General features: G+C 35.2%; 1 protein-coding gene across 8 annotated transcripts in view; it reads right to left on the bottom strand.

Moving 5' to 3' along the window:
- The window catches only part of NOL4 (nucleolar protein 4), a 422,575-nt gene that overhangs the window by 339,415 nt on the left and 63,435 nt on the right, over positions 1-19,725 (bottom strand). The window lies entirely within an intron of this gene.

Below are 19,725 nucleotides of genomic sequence, written 5' to 3'. Positions count from 1 at the left end.
ACACAAAATATCAAAAACAGTATTTCAAGGGAATTTATAACTGTAACTGCGTATTTTAAAAAATAACATACTTATCTTTCCACCTTATATAACTAGAAAAAGAGTAAACTAAAACCAAGCAGAAGAGGGGAAATATTTTTAAAGAGGAGAAATAAATTAGATAATAGAAAACAATGGGCAAAAGCAGCAAAACCAAAGTACAGTTTTTGAAAATATATTTTTAAAAGACAAAACTTTAGCTGTATTAACCAAGATTAAAAGAGAGAAGACACAAATTACTAAAACCGAGAATGAAAGAAGGAACATCACTACTGATCTTATAAAAATAAAAAAGGATTATAAGAAATAGCATAAACAACTCTATGATAAATTAGATAACTATATAAAGTGAAGAATTTCTAGAAAGGTACAAATTATTGAAATTGAGTGGAAAAAATGGAAAATTTGAATAGGCCTACCACAAGTAAAAGAGATAAAATTAGTAACTTAAAAAAATTCTTACAAAGAAAAGCCTGGGCCCAAAAGGTTTCACTGGACCAAACATTCAAGAATGAAGGCCAGTTTATCACTAACTCTTTGGGAAAAAAAAAAAAAGATGAGACATTTCCCAAATAATTCTATAAAGCCAGAGTTACCCATATACCAAAACCAAATGTAATACAAGAAAAGAAAACTATGGACCAATATATTTTATGAATATAAATGTAAAAAACTTCAACAAAACACTAGCAAACCAAATCTAATAATATATATATATACATATATGTAAATTATTATATACCATTACCAAGTAGGATAATCCCAGGTATGCAAGGTTGATTTAACATATAAAAATTAATTACTGTAATACACCATATTAAAGAATAATGGACAAAAAGCATATACTCACCTCAATAGTTGCAGAAAAATCATTTAACAAAAGCCAACATACTTTCCTAAGAAAAACTCTTAGTGAACCAGAAATAGAAAGGAATTTTCTCAATATGATAAAGGGCATCTACAAAAACCCTACAACTGATAGGCATTTAATGATGAAAGATTGAATGCTTTCCCTCTAAGGACAGGAGGAAAACAAGAATGTCTGCTCTAGCCACTTCTATTTAACATTTTACTAGAAGTACTAGTCAGGGGAATCAGAAAAAAAAGGGGGGGGGAGGAAAGGCACCTAGTTGAACAGGAGGAAGAAAAACTATTTCTATTTGTAGATGACACGATCTTGTATGTAGAAAATTCTATAAAATCCTCCAAATAACTATTAAAACTAATAAGTGATTCCTTAATTTCTCTTTCTTCTCTCTTGTTGTTGGTGTATAGGAATGCCACTGATTTCTGTGCATTGATTTTCTATCCTGCCACTTTACTGAATTCCTGTATGAGTTCTAGGAGTTTTGGGGTGGAGTCTTTTGGGTTTTCCACATGAAGTATCATATCATCTGCAAAGAGTGAGAGTTTGACTACTTCTTTGCCAATTCAGATGCCTTTTATTTCTTTTTGTTGTCTGATTGCTGAGGCTAGGACTTCTAGTACTATGTTGAATAGCAGTGGTGAGAGTGGACATCTCTGCCATGTTCCTGACCTTAGGGGAAAAGCTCTCAGCTTTTCCCCACTGAGAATGATATTCGCTGTAGGTTTTTCATAGATGGCTTTTATGATATTGAGGTATGTGCCCTCTATCCCTATACTCTGAAGAGTTTTGATCAAGAAAGGATGCTGTACTTTGTCAAATGTTTTTTCTGCATCAAGCTACCATATGACCCAGCAATTGCACTACTGGGTATTTACCCCAAAGATACAAATGTAGTGATCTGAAGGGGTACATGCACCCCGATGTTTATAGCAGCAATGTCCACAATAGCAAAACTATGGAAAGAGCCAAGCTGTCCATCAACAGATGAACGGATAAAGAAGATGTTTTATATATATATTTCAACATCACTAACCATCAGGTAAATGCAAATCAAAACCACAATGAGATATCACTTCATACCTGTTAGAATGGCTATTATCAAAAGGACAATATATAGAAGATAGTAGGAAGGGTAAAATGAAGGGGGGGACTTGGAGGGGGAGACAAACCATGAGAGACTATGGACTCTGAGAAACAAACTGAGGGTTCTAGGGGGGAGGGGTGTAGGGGGGGTGGGTTAGCCTGTGATGGGTAATAAAGAGGACACATATTGAATGGAGCACTGGGTGTTATATGGAAACAATGAATCATGGAACATTACATCAAAAACTAATGATGTAATGTATGGTGATTAACATAACATAATAAAATTTTTAAAAAAAGAACTAATAAGTGAGGTCAGCAAAGTTAAATTTCAAAATCAATAACAAAAAGCAATTGTATTTCTTTTCATTAGCAATAAAAATTTAAAAATGAATTTAGAAAAATAATTTCATTTACAATAATACAGGGGCACCTGGATGGCTGAGTCGGCTAAGTGTCTGACTCTTGATTTCGTCTCAGGTCATGATCTCAGCGTCATCTAATTGAGTGCCACTTCAAGCTCCATGCTGGGCATGGAGCCTACTGAAGATTCTCTCTCTCCCTTTTCCTCTGCCCTTCCTCACCCTGCTCATGCTCTCTCTCTCTCTCTCTCTCTCTCTATATATATATATATATATATATAATAAATTAGAATACAAGGTATAAATTTAGACACAAAGTTAACAAAAGAAGTACAAGGCTTGTACATGAAACCTACAAAACATTGTTAAAAAACATTTTTAATGAACTAAATAAATGGAAAGATATCCTCTATTCACAGACCACAGGATTGATATTGTTAAGATGGTAATATTCAAAAAACTTATTTACAAAGTCAATGTAATCCCTATTTAAAAATTCTAGCTAGCTTTTTTGCAGAAATTGACAAGTTAAAAATCATATGTAAATGCAAGGTGCTCAGAACAGCCAAAATAATCTTTTAAAAGAAGAAATTTGGAGGTCTCCTACTTCTTGATTTCAAAACTTACTATAAATCTTACATAATAGCATGATACTGGGCATGAGAATAGATATATAGATCGACGGCAGAGAACTGAGATTCCGGAGATAAACCCTTATACTTATTTTCAATTCATTTTCAACGTGAGTGTCAAGACAATACAGTGGGAAAAAAATAATCTTTTCAATAAATGATACTGGGACAACCGGATACCCACATTAAAAAGAATGAAGTAGAATCCTTATCTCACACCATACATAAAAATTAAGTCAAAATGCATCATAGATCTAAATGTAGAAGCTAAAACTTAAGATACACATACACACACACACACACACACACACACACACACACAGGAGTAAATGTTTTTAACCTTGGGTAAGGCAAGGTCCTCTCAGTTATAAACCCCAAAGCAAAAGCAACAAAAGAAAAATTAATTGAACTACATTAAAATTAAAATACTTTATGCTGAAATGATACCATCAAAAAAATGAAATGACAACCCACAGAAATGGGAGAAAACATTTGAAAATCATAAGTCCGATAAGGGGTTAATATCCAAAATATATAAAGAAACATTCAACTCGATAGCTAAAAAAGAAACAATCCAACTAAAAAATGGATAAAGGATCTGAATCAGCATTTTCCCAAAGGAAGCACCCATGAAAAGGTGCTCAACATCACTAACCATCAGGTAAATGCAAATCAAAACCACAATAAGATATCACTTCATACCTGTTAGAATGGCTATTATCAAAAGGACAAGAAATCACCAGTGTTGGTAAGCAAATGCAGAAAAGGGAACACTTCATTGCACACTGCTGGTGGGAATATAAACTGTTGCAAAACTATGAAAAACAGTATAGAGATTCCTTAAAAAATTAAAAATAGAACTACCCTATGATCCAGCAATTCCACTTCTGGACTCATCCAAAGGAAACAAAAACACTAACTCAGAAATATACATGCACCTCCATTTTCACTGCATTATTTACAATAGCTAAGACATGAGAGCAACTTAAGTATCTGTTGATGAATGAATGGATAAAGAAAACGTGGTCATATGTATGTATGCCACATTTTGTGCTACCACATAATTGTGCTATTATGTGCACACACACACACACACACACACATATACACACTGGAATATTATTCAGCCACAAGAAGGAAGAAAATCTTGCCACTTGCAACAGGGTGGATGGACCTTGAGGGCATTATGCTAAGAGAAATAAGACAGAGAAAGACAAATACCATAGGATTTCACTTATATGTGGAATCTTAAAAAGCAAGCAAATAAAAAACAAAACTCACAAACAGAGAAAGAGATTGGTGGTTGCCAGAGTCAGGAAGTAGGGAGTGGATAAAATGGGTAAAGATGGTCAAAAGTGTTAAGGTATAAACTTCTAGTTATAAAATAAATAAATCCTGGAGATGTAATATATGGAATTGTTACTATAGATAAAAATACTATATTATATATTTGAAGTTGCTAAGATCTTAGAGGTTCTAAGTACAAATCTAAAAAAAATTTGTAACCGTGGTGGTGGATGTTAACTAGACATATTGTGGTGATCATTTATATATATATTATATATATATAATATATATAATCATTTTAACCATATAATCATTATAACCATATAATCATTATATATCTATATCAGAATCATTATGTTGTACACCTAAAACAAAGAAGTTATAAAGATTTTGAGTAAACATTTCTCCAAAGATGTTTAAATGGCAAAGCACAAGAAAATACAATCAACATCATTAGTACTCAGGGAAACGTAAATCAAAATTTCAATGAGATACTACTTCACATTGACTAGGATTGCTATAACCAAAAATAAGCACAGGCAAAGATATGGAGAACTTAGAACTCTCATGCATTGCTGGTGGAAAAGCAAAATGATGCAGGAGCTTTGGAAAGTCTGACAGTAACTTGAAATTTTAACATAGACTTACCAGATGACTTAATAAGGCCTAAGCATGTATATATTCAAGAGAAATGAAAACATACAACCACACAAAATAAATTGTACAAAATACAGCAACATATTCATTACAGCCAAAAAGTAAAAACAATTAAAATGCCCCTGATTTTTTCGTTCCGTAACTGGAACAGCGTATCTCCTACTCCCCTTTACCCATTTTGCCCATCTCTCTAACCCCCTTCCTTTTGTCAACCACCAGTTTGTTCTCCATATTTATAGGTCTGATTCTGCTTGTTTGTATGTTCATTTATTTTGTTTTATGGATTTCACATGAGTGAAACTATATGGTATCTGTCCTCAGTCTGACTTATTTCACTTGACATAATACCATCTATTACCATTTGTGACAACATACATTTTAATTTCAAAGATGCAAAAAAAAAAAAAGGAGTTCATACAATGCAATTCTAACAGTCCACAAACCCATAAATGCAAAGTGGAAATGGGAAGGGCTCAATCATCAAGGCTTATAGTGATGTGTTGGTATATGTTTACCAATTGTCTCCCCCCAAATACATAAGGTTTTTATAAATTTTAATAATATAAATATGTGTAGCATACAACTTATAAACAATAGCTAAATGGATAATATTTTTATTGTAAATTCCATATAGACAACTAATTCTCACAGAATGTTTTCATTGACTTGTGTTGAACTCTTGTTCAGTAAACCAACCTATTATTTTAGTTGAACTAGGATACGTCAAATGGAATTTCATTGCAGACTTCTTCCTAATAAGTCTTTTTATAATTTAAGATGGTATGTACCCTACTGTTGTACTATTTCTCCCTTGTATAAATTTTATTAAACTGAAACTTCTTTCAGGTTCAGCAGTATGTCAATAAACAAAACAATAAATCCAGCTCTGATTTGTGGTATTTGCTGATTTTTGTGGTGTAAGTACTTCCATCAAGGCATACCTCAAGATACTAATGTGAAGTCACTGAGCCCAGAGTTAGGAAGAGATGCACAACAGCGTACCATTATGTGGTATTTTTTTAAAGATTTTTATTATTTATTGAGAGAGAGAGAGAGAGAATGATAGAGAGCATGAGAGGGAGGAGGGTCAGAGGGAGAAGCAGACTCCCTGCTGAGCAAGGAACCCAATGCGGGACTCGATCCTGGGATTCCAGGATCATGACCTGAGCCGAAGGCAGTCGCTTAACCAACTGAGCCACCCAGGTGCCCCATTATGTGGTATTTTCACCATGCTGGTATTATAGACCAGAAAAACCACCTCCAGAATATGAATAATAAGAAAATAATTAGGCAGTGATACATTTTGAGTATCTACCACCTCTTAATAAATAACTTAATAAATCTTTATCATTTAATTTTTCATAATACCTGTTTCACAAATGGCTTGAAAAGCTCCTGAAAATTTAATAATGAGCTCTCTTAAGCTACTACAAAATAGCTCCAGGATACCACTGTTTTTATGTCATTCAGGATGAGTGAATGACACAGTTAATGAATTAAGTGATTATTTTATAGTGTAGTTCCTGTAGTTAACCACTGACATAAAAAACCTTAGATAACAGGAATTCACAAAACTAACTGATCTAACATAACACTTCAGGGCCCTAGAAAACATAGCTACTACTGGAAAAATTTTATATTAAAGCTAATATGATAGCCAAACTAATCAAATTTGTAAATTGAATATGGAATGGCAAGTCTGTGCTCAAAAAATTTGGTTAATTTAATGCCCTTATTGTATTATAGTAACACAATAAAATGATATTGAAGGAAAATAATAATTGAGCTCACAGATGAATCACCCTTACTTCACTTCCTGCTGTCTTACTAATTGCCCATTGGTGAGATGATACATACACATAAAACTTGAAGGCAAACATGTGAAATTAATAAATGAGAGACAAAAAGCTTAGAGATACTAACATTATTATAGTGAAATCCAAATGCCGTTATGTTAAAAGACTATCATAAAGTTTTACATGTTTCTTCTTGGCCATACAGGAGCTAAATAAAATGCACCATTCCTAAGTTTCAAATTCAACTTCTTCTGAAATTCCTCATTTCCAGTTATATTATGAAGCTAAATAAGAACTAATGAAAACAGAGCCATTAGGGGGTAGATCTCTCTCCTGCAATCCTTCCTGACTCCCATTCTCCACAGGAGATTGTATTTGCTTGTAGCATTACTAAGCTATGGTAAGATACAGATAGACATTGACACTAGAATGTCACTCAAGCATATTCATATAATTTGTGAGAATTTTCCACTCAATTAAAAACTATTTGAAAGTCAAATTTTTGATACATCAAATATAACATCTACTGAAATAATCTTTATTTGAATTATATTAATACAAGTCAAACTAAGGCCAATATAACACATTTACTGTCAGGGAATCAATGAGTAAAAACAGTTATCACCTTTCCTTTCTCAGTGTAGTTTGTTATCAAACAGATAACTGGCAAAATCATCATGATAAACTAGTTGATATGATAGCAATTTTAGTGAAATACCTAGAATTAAAAGCAGAATGAAGGACTGCCGGTTTATAAACAACAAATAAAACAACATAATACAAAAAAAGGATAGTTCAATAAATATAAATTTCCAATGCTCAATATTCGAGAGTCCTAAGCTCAAGAATTTATAGAGACCACCTGTACATAATCGAATTTTTGCCAATACTTTCAATGTGCTACCTAAACTGAAAGGTACCCTTACTCCTCTATTCACTTGACCCAAGAAACTCACTTTCCATTGACAGGTCCTTTGTTGTATGCTGAGATAAATCAGTGGGGGATGGGAGAGGAGGAGGATTGAGTTTGTGGAGACGGAAAGGCACCCAAAACCTAGCTTATCTTACTGTAACTACCTAAGGGTGATGCCTTGGAATATAATTCTGCAAGAGAGATGTAAACAGAAAGCCCAGGAGTGAGGCAGTATAAGGAAATATAAGGTGTTAGCAAGGTTTAAGAAATTACCTCTACTGTGCCCCTGGGTAGCTCAGTTGGTTAAGCAACTGCCTTCGGCTCAGGTCATGATCCTGGAGTCCCGGGATCGAGTCCCGCGTCGGGCTTCCTGCTCAGCAGGGAGTCTGCTTCGCCCTCTGACCCTCCCCCCTCTCATGTGCTCTCTCTCTCTCATTCTCTCTCTCAAATAAATAAATAAAATCTTTTAAAAAAAAAAGAAATTACCTCTACTATGTGCAAAATACTGTAACAGGTTACTTTGGCTAATTACAAAGAAAAATTTATGTTTCCCTTCCTGAAGGAGCTTGTAGTCTACCATTAGTTTAGATGAGTATGTCAAAAGAGATGGTAGTAAGTAGAACATGGTAAATTCAATATGCTTTAAAACTGGTTCTCAATCTTGGCTGCACATTGAGATCTCCTGGTGAACTTTGAATTTCCGATACCGAGGTCCTTTCTCCAGAGAATGTGATGGAATAGGACAGGGGTGCACCTGGGCATGGGAGTTTTTCACCTCTCTGTCAGGGATTCTTATATGCAGCCAAGGTTGAGGAATCAGGAGAGGAGTTAGTTACAGATAAAAATGAAACAGAATGATGGGGTAGACCAAACGTAGGTCATGGATGTCAGATTTAGTTAACATGTTCTTTTTTTTTTTTTTAAGATTTTATTTATTTATTCATGAGAGACAGAGAGAGAGAGAGAGAGAGAAGCAGAGGGAGAAACAGGCTCCCAAGGAGCAGGAAGCCCGATGCGGGACTCGATCCCAGGACCCTGGGATCATGACCTGAGCCGAAGGCAGACGCTTAACCATCTGAGCCACCCAGGCACCCAACATGTTCTTTAACATGTAGTGGGAAACCATTCAACGGTTTTTCAATATGAGAATCCAAATGAATGAGATTCCCCGCGTCCCCGCCCCCCACAAAAAAAAGAGGAAAAAATAAAAAGTAAAATGAAAGGGAAAAAATCATCGTAGGTGAAGTATGAAGTAGAAGCTACAGAGCAGAGGCTGGCATGGGAAGTGGGCATGGAATGAGCTGCTGCTGAATATTAAGCTCTCTGTGCTCAGGCAGACCCAGCTTATGTGCAAGCACAGTCCTTCACCCTCATAGCAACTCTTCTTTGGGGCCAGAAACTGTTACTACTCCCAATTTACATACAGGAAACCAGGACTGGAGATTGTAACTTTCTCCCATCACTAGGTTGTGCTAGGATACAAACCCAGGGCTCCAGAGCTCAAGCAGTTATCCCCTATGAATAGGAAACAGACATGAAAATACACATTTCTGCTCTCATTCAAGCAGAATGGCTAATTTTCAAAGTGACCATCTGCAGCCCTATAAACTCTCTTTTTCACCTTCGGGGAAGATCCTGCTATTTGGCCCTCAGTGCTTCAGTTCCCACATGTATTTAAAAACAAACAACAACAAACATCTGGTAAAGTAAATAATTTGGAAGAAACCTTCAGCTAAAAAAAAAAAAATTCGATCCTATGTATTTATTATTGAAGAAAAGCACTCTAATTTTCTGTAAAATAGTATGTTTGGAAACCAAATGAGGAACTTTTCACCTGCAGCATTCTTTAACATCTTCTAAAGTGTTTAAGTTACTGACTGTATTTTTCAAAAGGAAAATAAGACAGCTTGTAGAATTTCAAACAGACAATATTTGGGGGAGAAGAAAAAAACAGCACAAAGTAAAAGTAGAATAAAGAGAAAGATGAGATGTAGTGTTTCAACGTAAAGTACTTCAACCGAAAAATATGTTTTTGTGAAAGGCAATTTGTTAATTTTGTACTAGCAATTCATTTGCAAAAACAGAGAAAATGTAACTCCACTTCTTTCCAAAATTGATGATGTATTCAAGAAAACAGTACTGAATTCCAAGTTTATGTTTCTTCAATGAGAAGATAATTACAATTATTTATGGAGAATATTCATCCTGTCTTCGGCACAAACAAAAGTCCAAGTTACTAGGAGGCCAATCCCTGCCAGCACACAGAAGTCTGGAGAAACACTGCTTTGCCATATGTTCAGATGCTGGCAAAATGAACTTTCCTTGTCAGATACTGTCTTGGAGTAGTGACTTTTCAGCACTTCCCTGACACACTGTTGTTGCCCTTGCCATACAAATAGCTTTTGATTCTCAAATACTGATGAACCAGTACCAGTAGTATTATTTAGGCTGTGTATTTCCCTGCTTTTAATTATTTTACTGCACTAAATCGAGTGGGCCTGGCCTGGTGACAAAGATTCTTTGGTTGGCCAAACTTCAGTCAGGCTCCTGAACCTTCTCCTGGGCTCATGTGTATGCACTTGCTTGTAAAATCCAGTTTTAGCCAGAACCCTGCTAAATCACTTTAGCAAGAATCCCTTACCCTCTGTGACTCATCAGCCTATCTCCTGTCATTCAAACACATTCAAATCATATTGAACTTCTCAACTTCCCTGAAAATTCTGTAAAACTCATGACTCATGATTTCTCCATTAGAACCTAAGCTTTCTGTGGGCAAAGTCTGCATTTGTCTTTTTACAAAGACCTAAAATTGTACCAAGCAGAGAATAAATGGACTATAATTTTGGGCAGAAAAATGAATAAGAAATGAATAAATTAACATTTTCTGCTTTCTCCCTAGAATCTCTTCCTTCAATGGCAAATTCCTGTGCACCCTTCAAAACCCATCTCACATGTCCAGTCTTCAAGGAAGCTTTCCTTGACTCCTCAAAGCTAAGTTACCCGCTTATTCCCCTGTGCTTCTGTATCCCTCTGTTCATTCCTGGTTTTAGCATTTAATATGCTATTTTTTGTTCATTTTTTCTTTTTTATAATTTATATACAATGAAATGCTTAGATCTTAAGTATACTATTCAGCCAGTTTGGGCAAATGCATCAAACAAATATTTCCATCACCCTAGATAATTTTTTCATACTGCTTCCTTGTCAACCCCTTCAAAACAATGACTGATGATTTCAGTCACCGGAGGTTACTATTTGCCTGTTCCAAACATTTATATAAGTGGGATTATAGATGTATACTTGCATACTTGTGTCTCATCTCTTTCATTTAACATAATATTAGAGATTTATTTTTGTTTTTGTCTGCAGCAGTAGTCCCTTCTTTTTATTACTGAATAATATTCCATTGTATGGCTAAGCCACAATTTGTCCATTTTCTAGTTTATGGGCATTTAGGTAGATTCTAGTTTGGCACTATAATGAAAATAGCTACTATGTTGTATTTTAAATGATCTCTTCACTATAAGATCCTTACTTTGCACAGTGAACTCATCAAGAGAAGATGCTTGATGATGATTATTTTGAAACTGTAATACCTAGAGTAGTCCTTGGTATATAGTACTTGATCAGTAATCATCCCATTGGAGTATAATTTGTGTCTTTCTAACCTGGATGTTTGTAGACTCTCTTTGCCAGTTGGCTCATGATGTAGGTATTGGGAAGTGATAAATTATGCCTCTTTGAGACAAACTATATATTCCATTTACTTCCTAAGTTTCCTTGGGCAATTCCCTTACATTTCTCTGGGCCTTAGTTTCCTCATCTATAACATGAAGATAATTACAGCACTTATCTCTTTGGTTTGATTTGAGGATTACTTGAAATTTGCATGGAATTTAATAAGCACTCAACAAAGGTTAGTTGTTAATTTATTGTAATATGTATCCTTCAAATATCTGACTAAGCCTATTACACAAAGAGATGGAATTTTGGTATAGTTCCCTAAAAAAAAATAGTGGAAAAAGAGTAAAATGCACTCAGAAGAGCTAACACAATATTAATGAAGAACAAAGTCAAAGGACTGAACCTATCTGACTTCAAGACTTAATATAAAGCTGCAGTAATCAAGACAATATCACATTGGCTAAAGAACAGGCAAATAGATCAATGAAACAGAAGATGAAGTGTAGAAACAGACTCCAAAAATATAGTCAACTGATCTTTGACAAAGACACAAAGGCAATACAATAAAGAAAAGATAGCAGGGTGCAGGGTGGCTTAATTGGTTGAGCCTCCGCCTCTTAGTTTTGGCTTAGGTCATGACCTCAGGGTCCTGAGATCCAGCCCCAGGTCAGGATCAACACTCAGTGCAGAGTCTGCTTGAGATTCTCTCTCCCTCTGACTCTGCCCCTCTCCCAGCTCATGAGCAAATGCACTCTCTTCTCTCTCTCAAATAAATAAATAAAATCTTAGAAATCTCAGTGGAAAAAAAAGAAGAGATAGTCTTTTCAACAACTAGTGCTAGAGAAACTGGACATCCACATGCAAAAAAAAAAAGAATAATCTAGACAGAGACCATATACTCTTCACAAAAATTAAGTCAAAATGGATCATAGACCTAAATGTAAAACTCAAAACTATAAAAACTATAATATAGGAAGAAATCTAGATGACCTTAGGCATGATGATGATTTTTTGGTACAAAACCAAAGGTACTATGGATGAAAGAAATAATTGATAAGCTGGACTTCATTAAAATTAAAAATTTCTGTTCTGTGAGAGACACTGTCAAGAGATTGAGAAGACAAGTCACAGATGGGAAGAAAATATTTGCAAAAGACCTATCTGATAAAAGATTTTTATCCAATATATACAAAGAACTCTTAAAGTTCAACAATAAGAAAACGAACAACCTGATTAAAAAATGGGCAAAAGATATAAACAGATGCCTCATCAAAGAAGATGTACAGATAAAAAGCAAGCATATGAAAAAATGTTCCATTTCATATGCAATTAGGAAAATGCAAATTAAAATAAGAAGATACCACTACACACTTATTAGAGTGGCATAAATTCAGTATGCTGACAACACCAAATGCTAGCAAGGATGTGGAACAACAGGAACTCTCATTCACTGCTGGCAGGAATGCAAAATGGTACAGCCTCTTAGGAAGACAGTTTGGCAGTTCCTTACAAAACTAAACATACTCTTTACCATATGATCCAGCAGTTGTGCTCCTTGGTATTTATCCAAAGGAGTTGAAAACTTATGTCTACACAAAAACCTGCACATGGAAGTTTATAGCAACTTTATTCAAAATAGCCAAAACTTGGAAGCAACCAAGATATCCTTCAGTAGGTGAATGGATAATAAATCGTGGTACACCCAGTGTTAAAATGAATGACCTATCAAGTCATGAAAAGACCTGGAGGAACCTTGAATGCATAATACTAAGTGAAATAAAATCATCTGAAAAGGGCACACACTGTATGATTACAGACATATGCATATTCTGGAAAAGGCGAGACAGTCACCATCATAAAGATCAGTTGCCAAGGGTAAAGGGGGGGAGGGAGGGATGAATAGGTGAAGCACAGAAAATTTTTAGAGCAGCGAAACTATTCTTTATAACATTGTAATGGTAATACGTGTCATTATACATTTGTCAAAACCCCCAGAATGTACACAAAGAGTGAATCTTAATGTAAATTATGGGTTTTGGATGATAATGGTATGTCAGTATAGGTTTACCAATGGTAACAAATGCACCAGCTGGTGTGGGATTTTGATAATGGGGGAGGCTTATACATGTGTGATGGCAGGGCATGTATGGAAAATCTGCACTTTTGTTCCATATTACCACAAACCTAAAATTGATCTTAAAAATAAAGTCTATTTAAAAGAAAGAAAAAGGGGTGCCTGGGTGGCTCAGTCGTTAGGCGTCTGCCTTCGGCTCAGGTCATGATCCCAGGGTCCTGGGATAGAGCCCCACATTGGGCTCCCTGCTCAGTGGGGAGCCTGCTTCTCCCTCTCCCACTCCCCCTGCTTGTGTTCCCTCTCTTGCTGTGTCTCTCTCTGTCAAATAAATAAATTCTTTAAAAAAAAAAAGAAAAGAAAAAGTTAAAGTGAATGAAAGCCTTGTTTCTTGTGTAACCACTATGAAAAATTATTTAAGTGGACCAAAAACCAGCTCAAGGCATTTTTTTTGTAAGGTAACATTGGTCAATTAAAAAAAATTGAAAATTCACAAAAAATTAAATATAACAAAATCTCTATGTCTCTTTTAATTGCATGTATTTCTAAAAATACTTCATATTTTAGGACAATTCATATTGAAAAATAAAAATTTGCCAAGGATATATACCACCACTGCCATTAATATTCTCTTAAAAAACAAAAACTTTCCACCATAAAGTAACTAAAATGCACAGCTCTTGAAATACAAACTGGTGCAGCTACTGTGGAAAACAGTATGGAGGTTCCTCAAAAAAATTAAAGATAGAACTACCCTAAAATCTAGTAATTGCACTACTGGGTATTTACCCATAGAAGACAAAAACACTAATTCAAAAGGATACATGCACCCCTATGTTTACTGCAGCATTATTTGTAACAGCCAAGATATGGAAGCAGCGCAAGTGTCCATCAATTGATGAATGGATAAAGATGTGGTATACATAAAGAATGGAATATTATTCAGCCATAATAAAGAACAAAATCTTGCCATTCTCAACAACATGGATAGAGCTAGAGAGTATAATGGGAAGAGAAATAAACCAGTCAGAGAAAGACAAATACCATATGATTTCACTCTTATGTGTAATTTAAGAAACAAAACAAATGAACAAAGAGAAAAAAAGAGACAAACGAAAAAACAGACTCTTAACTATAGCGAACAAACCGATGGTTACCAGAGGGGAGGCAGGTGGGGGATGGGTGAGATAGGTGATGGTGGTTAAGGAGGTCACTTGTTGCGATGGGCACTGGATGATGTATGGAAGTGTTGAATCACTATATTGTACACCTGAAACTAATACAACACTGTATATTAACTACCTGGAATTAAAGTAAAAACTTTAAATATAAATAAAAATAAAAATAAAATACACAGCTCTCAAAATAAGGCAACTTTCTAGGGTCATGTGAACAATGGGCCATAAGACTTGAAAGAGAAACCTCCACATATAAAAACAAGACCCTCAAAACAAGGTCAACACATGTAGTGGAAAAAAAAAGGAATAGGAAAAAAATCTGCCCATTTAAAAATAGGGACGACAAAGTGACTTATCTTATTTTCCTTGATCTCTTTATTGAGGGAAAAAAAAAAAAGTCTCCCCCTTGGGAAAACCATGGAGAAAAACTTGGTAGAGCTATTTAGGTAGAGCTATTTAGATGTAAGAAATACGATGAATTCCAAACAGGATAATTTTGTTTTTAAAAAATTCACTCTTGAATACATCTCAGTTAAACTGCTGATATCCACAGACTGACCACATTAACAAGTAGCCAGAAAGATAAAACAGATTACTTTTAAATACCAGCTATTTGTCTGACTGCAAACTTCTCAGTAATCAGAAAACTCAGAAGACAGTAGGATAATAGTTTCATGGCTCTAAGGGCAAAGACATATTAATGTAGAACTGTATACTCAGGTAAATTATCATTCAAGAATGAATTTTGAAACAAAAACCAAAAGCATTTACCACCCTTACCAAGAAAACTTAAAGGAAGTACTTTAGGTCCAAGAAAATTGCTAGATGATTCTAGAAAGGAAATACTAAAATTATAAGCATAATTTATTTGTAACATCAGAGATTTTTTTTAGAAATTTTTCCCAGAGCACTTTCTAATAGATTAGTCAGATCCGTAAGGAGTTATTGCCCCCCAATATTTAAGAGGAAAGAGAAGCAGGGAACAGTTAAGGATAAATGCCAAAATTAAAAATTAATTTTGCTCCTATATCTAAGAAACAAGTTATTTCCATTTGTCTATTAAAAATAGTGCTGCTCTGAATATTTTGTTCCTATTTTTAGTATACCCATGTGCTTATTTCTTTTAGACATATAACTAAGAGTAGAAATGTTTAGTTACAGGGTATATTTATGTTCACGTTGCACTACTTCCAATATTTAGGAATTTCTAGAAGCCCTGGAATCATAAAGCAAGATGAGCTCATTTTTAAAATACCCTTAACTTGGGTATCTACCTCCAACACACATTGATCTTTGATGCTATGCCTTTGTTTAATTCTATAATATCATGATGTATATTAAAACTATTATGTGAAAATAAGCTTATATTTGTTGAGTGCTTCATATTGTATCCCAGACTGTGCTAAATGCTTCACATATATTTTAATCTTCTTAAGAGTCATCTATCAGTCTCATTTCACAGGTGAGGAATATGGGGCTCAGATAAATTAATGCATTCTCCATGGCCACATATATAGGCCATGGAACACACTGCAAGGGAACAAATTATAAATATGGCGCAGCCTGGAGACCCTTTCAGTAGAAGAAACCTAGGGTCAGGGCATCTCTGGAAAAACTAGCCTCACGCAATGCAGAGGCACATATGAATCACAATGTTTATGAAATAGTAAGTCTGCTAAGACAGAAACTATATTCTAATAAAGAGATCTCAAAATATTGTAACTTAAACAGAAATGCATTTCCCTCCCACTTAACAGTCCAGCGGGCTGGCCAGAGCAGTAGTTTTGCCATTAGAAACAGGCAACGCCAAGGATTCTCTAAATTTCACTAGTTCCCAGCCAGAAGTAAAAGTGAAAGACAAAGTATAATGTCTGCTCATGCAGCATTGGTCCAAAGTTAATCACAGGACCACACTACAGGCAAAGAAAACTAGAAAATGTAGTCAGCAAATTGGTCAAAGGCAGTCAGGTGTCCTGCTGAAATTCGGATGGTTCTATTTTTAAAAAGAAAAAAAACAATGAATATGAAAAAGTGGAAGCCTCTGCCTCATTTACTAGTCAGACCTGACAGAAACTGGACATGTGCCAAGATATAACAAGGAAACAACTGGAAAAGTAGCTGTGTAAACGCCAGTTGGGGGAGGCTTGAAATGCCCATCTGGAGAGAGTGACCTCATATGGTAGCTAATGAGAAGACTTTTTTAAAAAATAAATATTTTTATTGAAATAGAGCATATGGTCAAAATGCACATATCATAAATGTACAGCCTGCTAAAATTATACAACGTACCCATGTCAGAATCACTCAGCTCAAGAAATTTAAGATTCAGCTCTCCCACCCGCATTTTCATGCCCTTCCCAATCACCAACCTTGCTCGCCTCCCTGAAGATAACCATGACCTAACTTCTCTATGTAGATTTGTGTTACCTATTTTGTCATGCCATTATGTTTGTGGAATTCATATATGTAGTATGTGGCAGGATTTTTTAATGTTTTACAGCTGCACAGTATTCCATTACAGAACATGCCGTAATTTTTTATTTAAATTCAACAAATTAATATATATTATTAGTTTCAGAGGTAAAGTTCAGTGATTCATCAGTCTTATATAACACCCAGTGCTCATTATATCCCATGTTCTCCTTAATGTCCATCACCCAGTTACCCACACCCTCGTCCCCTACAATACCCTTCATTTTGTTTCCTATAGTTGAAAGTCTCTTATGGTTTGTATCCCTCTCTGATTTCATCTTGTTTTATTTTTCCCTCCCTTCCCCTATGCTCCTCTGTTTTGTTTCTTAAATTCCACATATGGGTGAAATCATATGATAATTGTCTTTTTCTGATTATTTCACCTAACATAATACTCTAGTTCAATCCACATCATTGAAAATAGCAAGATTTCATTTTTTATGACTAATATTCCATTGTGCATATATACCACATTTTCTTTATCCATTCATCTGTCGATGGACATCTGAGCTCTCTCCATAGTTTGGCTATTATGGACACTGCTGCTATAAACATTGGGGTGAAGGTGCCCCTTCAGATCACTAAAAACTAAATACCTAGTAGTGCAATTGCTAGGTCATAGGGTAGCTCTATTTTCAACTTTTTTGAGGAACCTCCATAAAGTTTCCCAGAGTGGCTGTACCTCTCACCAACAGTGTGAGAGGGGTTCCTCTTTCTCTGGAACATGCCGTAATTTATCTAACCATTGTCTTCAAGATAAACATTAGAGTTGTTTCCAGTTTTCAGCTACTGAAAATAATTCTGCTCTAACAGTTTCCCTTGTGTTTTTTGGTGCACCCATTACTCATTTCTTTTGGCTATATACCAGAGGAGTAGAATTGCTTCATAGGATATACTTACATTTCAGGCACCTGGGTGGCTCAGTTGGTTAAGCGACTGCCTCCGGAGTCCTTGGATCAAGTCCCACATTGGGCTCCCAGCTCAGCAGGGAGCCTGCTTCTCCCTCTGACCCTCTCTCTCCCTTCTCATGCTGTTTCTCACTCACTCTCTCTCTCTCAAATAAATAAAATCTTAAAAAAATATACTTACATTCAACTTTTGTAGATCATGCTAAATAGTTTTTCCCAAGTAGCTTCATCATTTATTATTCCCCTGGCAACATAGGGGCATTCTATTTGAGCTACATTCTCACCAACACATGGGAAAATCATTCCTTTTCATTGTAGCCATTCTGGCAGTTGTGATTTTCATTTCTCTGCTAACTACTTAGTAGTTTTAATTTTCATTTGTCTGATGACTATTGAGATCAAGGACCCTTTCTCTTATTTATTAGTCATTTGGAGAACTACTCGTGTTGAGTATCTCTCCTGCTTACCGTCTTCTTATTGGGTGGTCTTTTTAACTTATAGGAGCTCTATAGATAGCCTGAATATGAATCTTTTGCCAGTTTGAAACTTTCTTCTCAGTGAACAGCTTTTGAATTTTTTGAATGAGAGAGTGGCAAGAATAGTTCCATATTTTGAGAAAATTCATCTGCCATGAATATGAAAGAGTCAAGCAGAGAAATGTTAAAAGGATAATATATATATTTCCTGATAATGTATGTATATATATAATGAGAGCCTAGTATAGACAGAGGGCAACAATAGTAAAAAGGAAAGGAAAAAGACGAGAGAGATACTTTATAAAGGATTGATTCATCTATTCAATCCTGAGAAGACTTGATAACTGATTAAGAAAAATATGGGATATGCACCATTTATGAAGGACAATGAATACCTGATAAAAATGCAGTCAATATTGGCCGATGGGAACTTAGGAAAATGAAAGTTTTGAATTACTGAAGAGTGTTTACTTTGGAATTCGTTTTTACTATAATGATCACACCAAGTAACAACAAGGCCCAATTTCTCCCAACTAAGAGGCTTTTTGTCATTCTTGCCATGATTAACAACTCCATATTCATTTTCTTTTCAAATCACTCAAGGAAAAATAAAACAACAAAACACAAGCCTAAGGAAAGTAATATTTTTTAAAAAATCAGAAAGGAACAGAAAACTCCTCAAGGAGAATTTTCCCAAGAAGGGATATTTGAGGAGCAGCAACCCTAAGATTGTCAAAACATTCCCCATTTCCTCCTGCCCTCAAGACTAGCCATATGCGCTTCTTTTCTTGGTTCTTAACCCACTTATAAATAAGTTAGAAGTAAAAGCTACAGAACCTCCCTCAAGTGATTTCATAAAAAACTCTTATTCGAATGAGATATCAAGCCCTCTATCATTATCATGAGGGCCAACAACATCATCTAACATTTACTGAGCACTTACATACACTGTATATTATATGAATTATTTGATCCCTGTAAAGTCCTGAAAATAAGTATTACGCTATTATTACTATTCTATAGCAGGAAGCTTAAGCAATTTGCTCAAAGTGACAGAACTAGTAAGTCATGGACCTTGGACATGAACCAAGGCAGCTTGACTCTAGAGCTTCTTTCTTATCTATTGTTCTCTACATTTTCCTTGCCAGCTATCATGTATCATTGGCAGTTGAGGCCATAAAAGAATAAAATCATAACAACTAGGATTTAGTAGTAAGTACCCGAATGTGGAAAGTCCCACAGGGCATGGTGCACCCTAAGGACAGAAATGAAACTGACACCCAATCTGAGTGACAAAGA

The sequence above is a fragment of the Callorhinus ursinus genome, unplaced genomic scaffold (assembly GCF_003265705.2).
Source record: "Callorhinus ursinus isolate GAN/ISIS: 27379988/994484 unplaced genomic scaffold, GSC_fseal_2.0 scaffold11, whole genome shotgun sequence".
Classification (NCBI taxonomy): Eukaryota; Metazoa; Chordata; class Mammalia; order Carnivora; family Otariidae; genus Callorhinus; species Callorhinus ursinus.
Note: the sequence above shows the minus strand (reverse complement) of the source record. Positions and strands in the feature narration are given on the sequence as shown.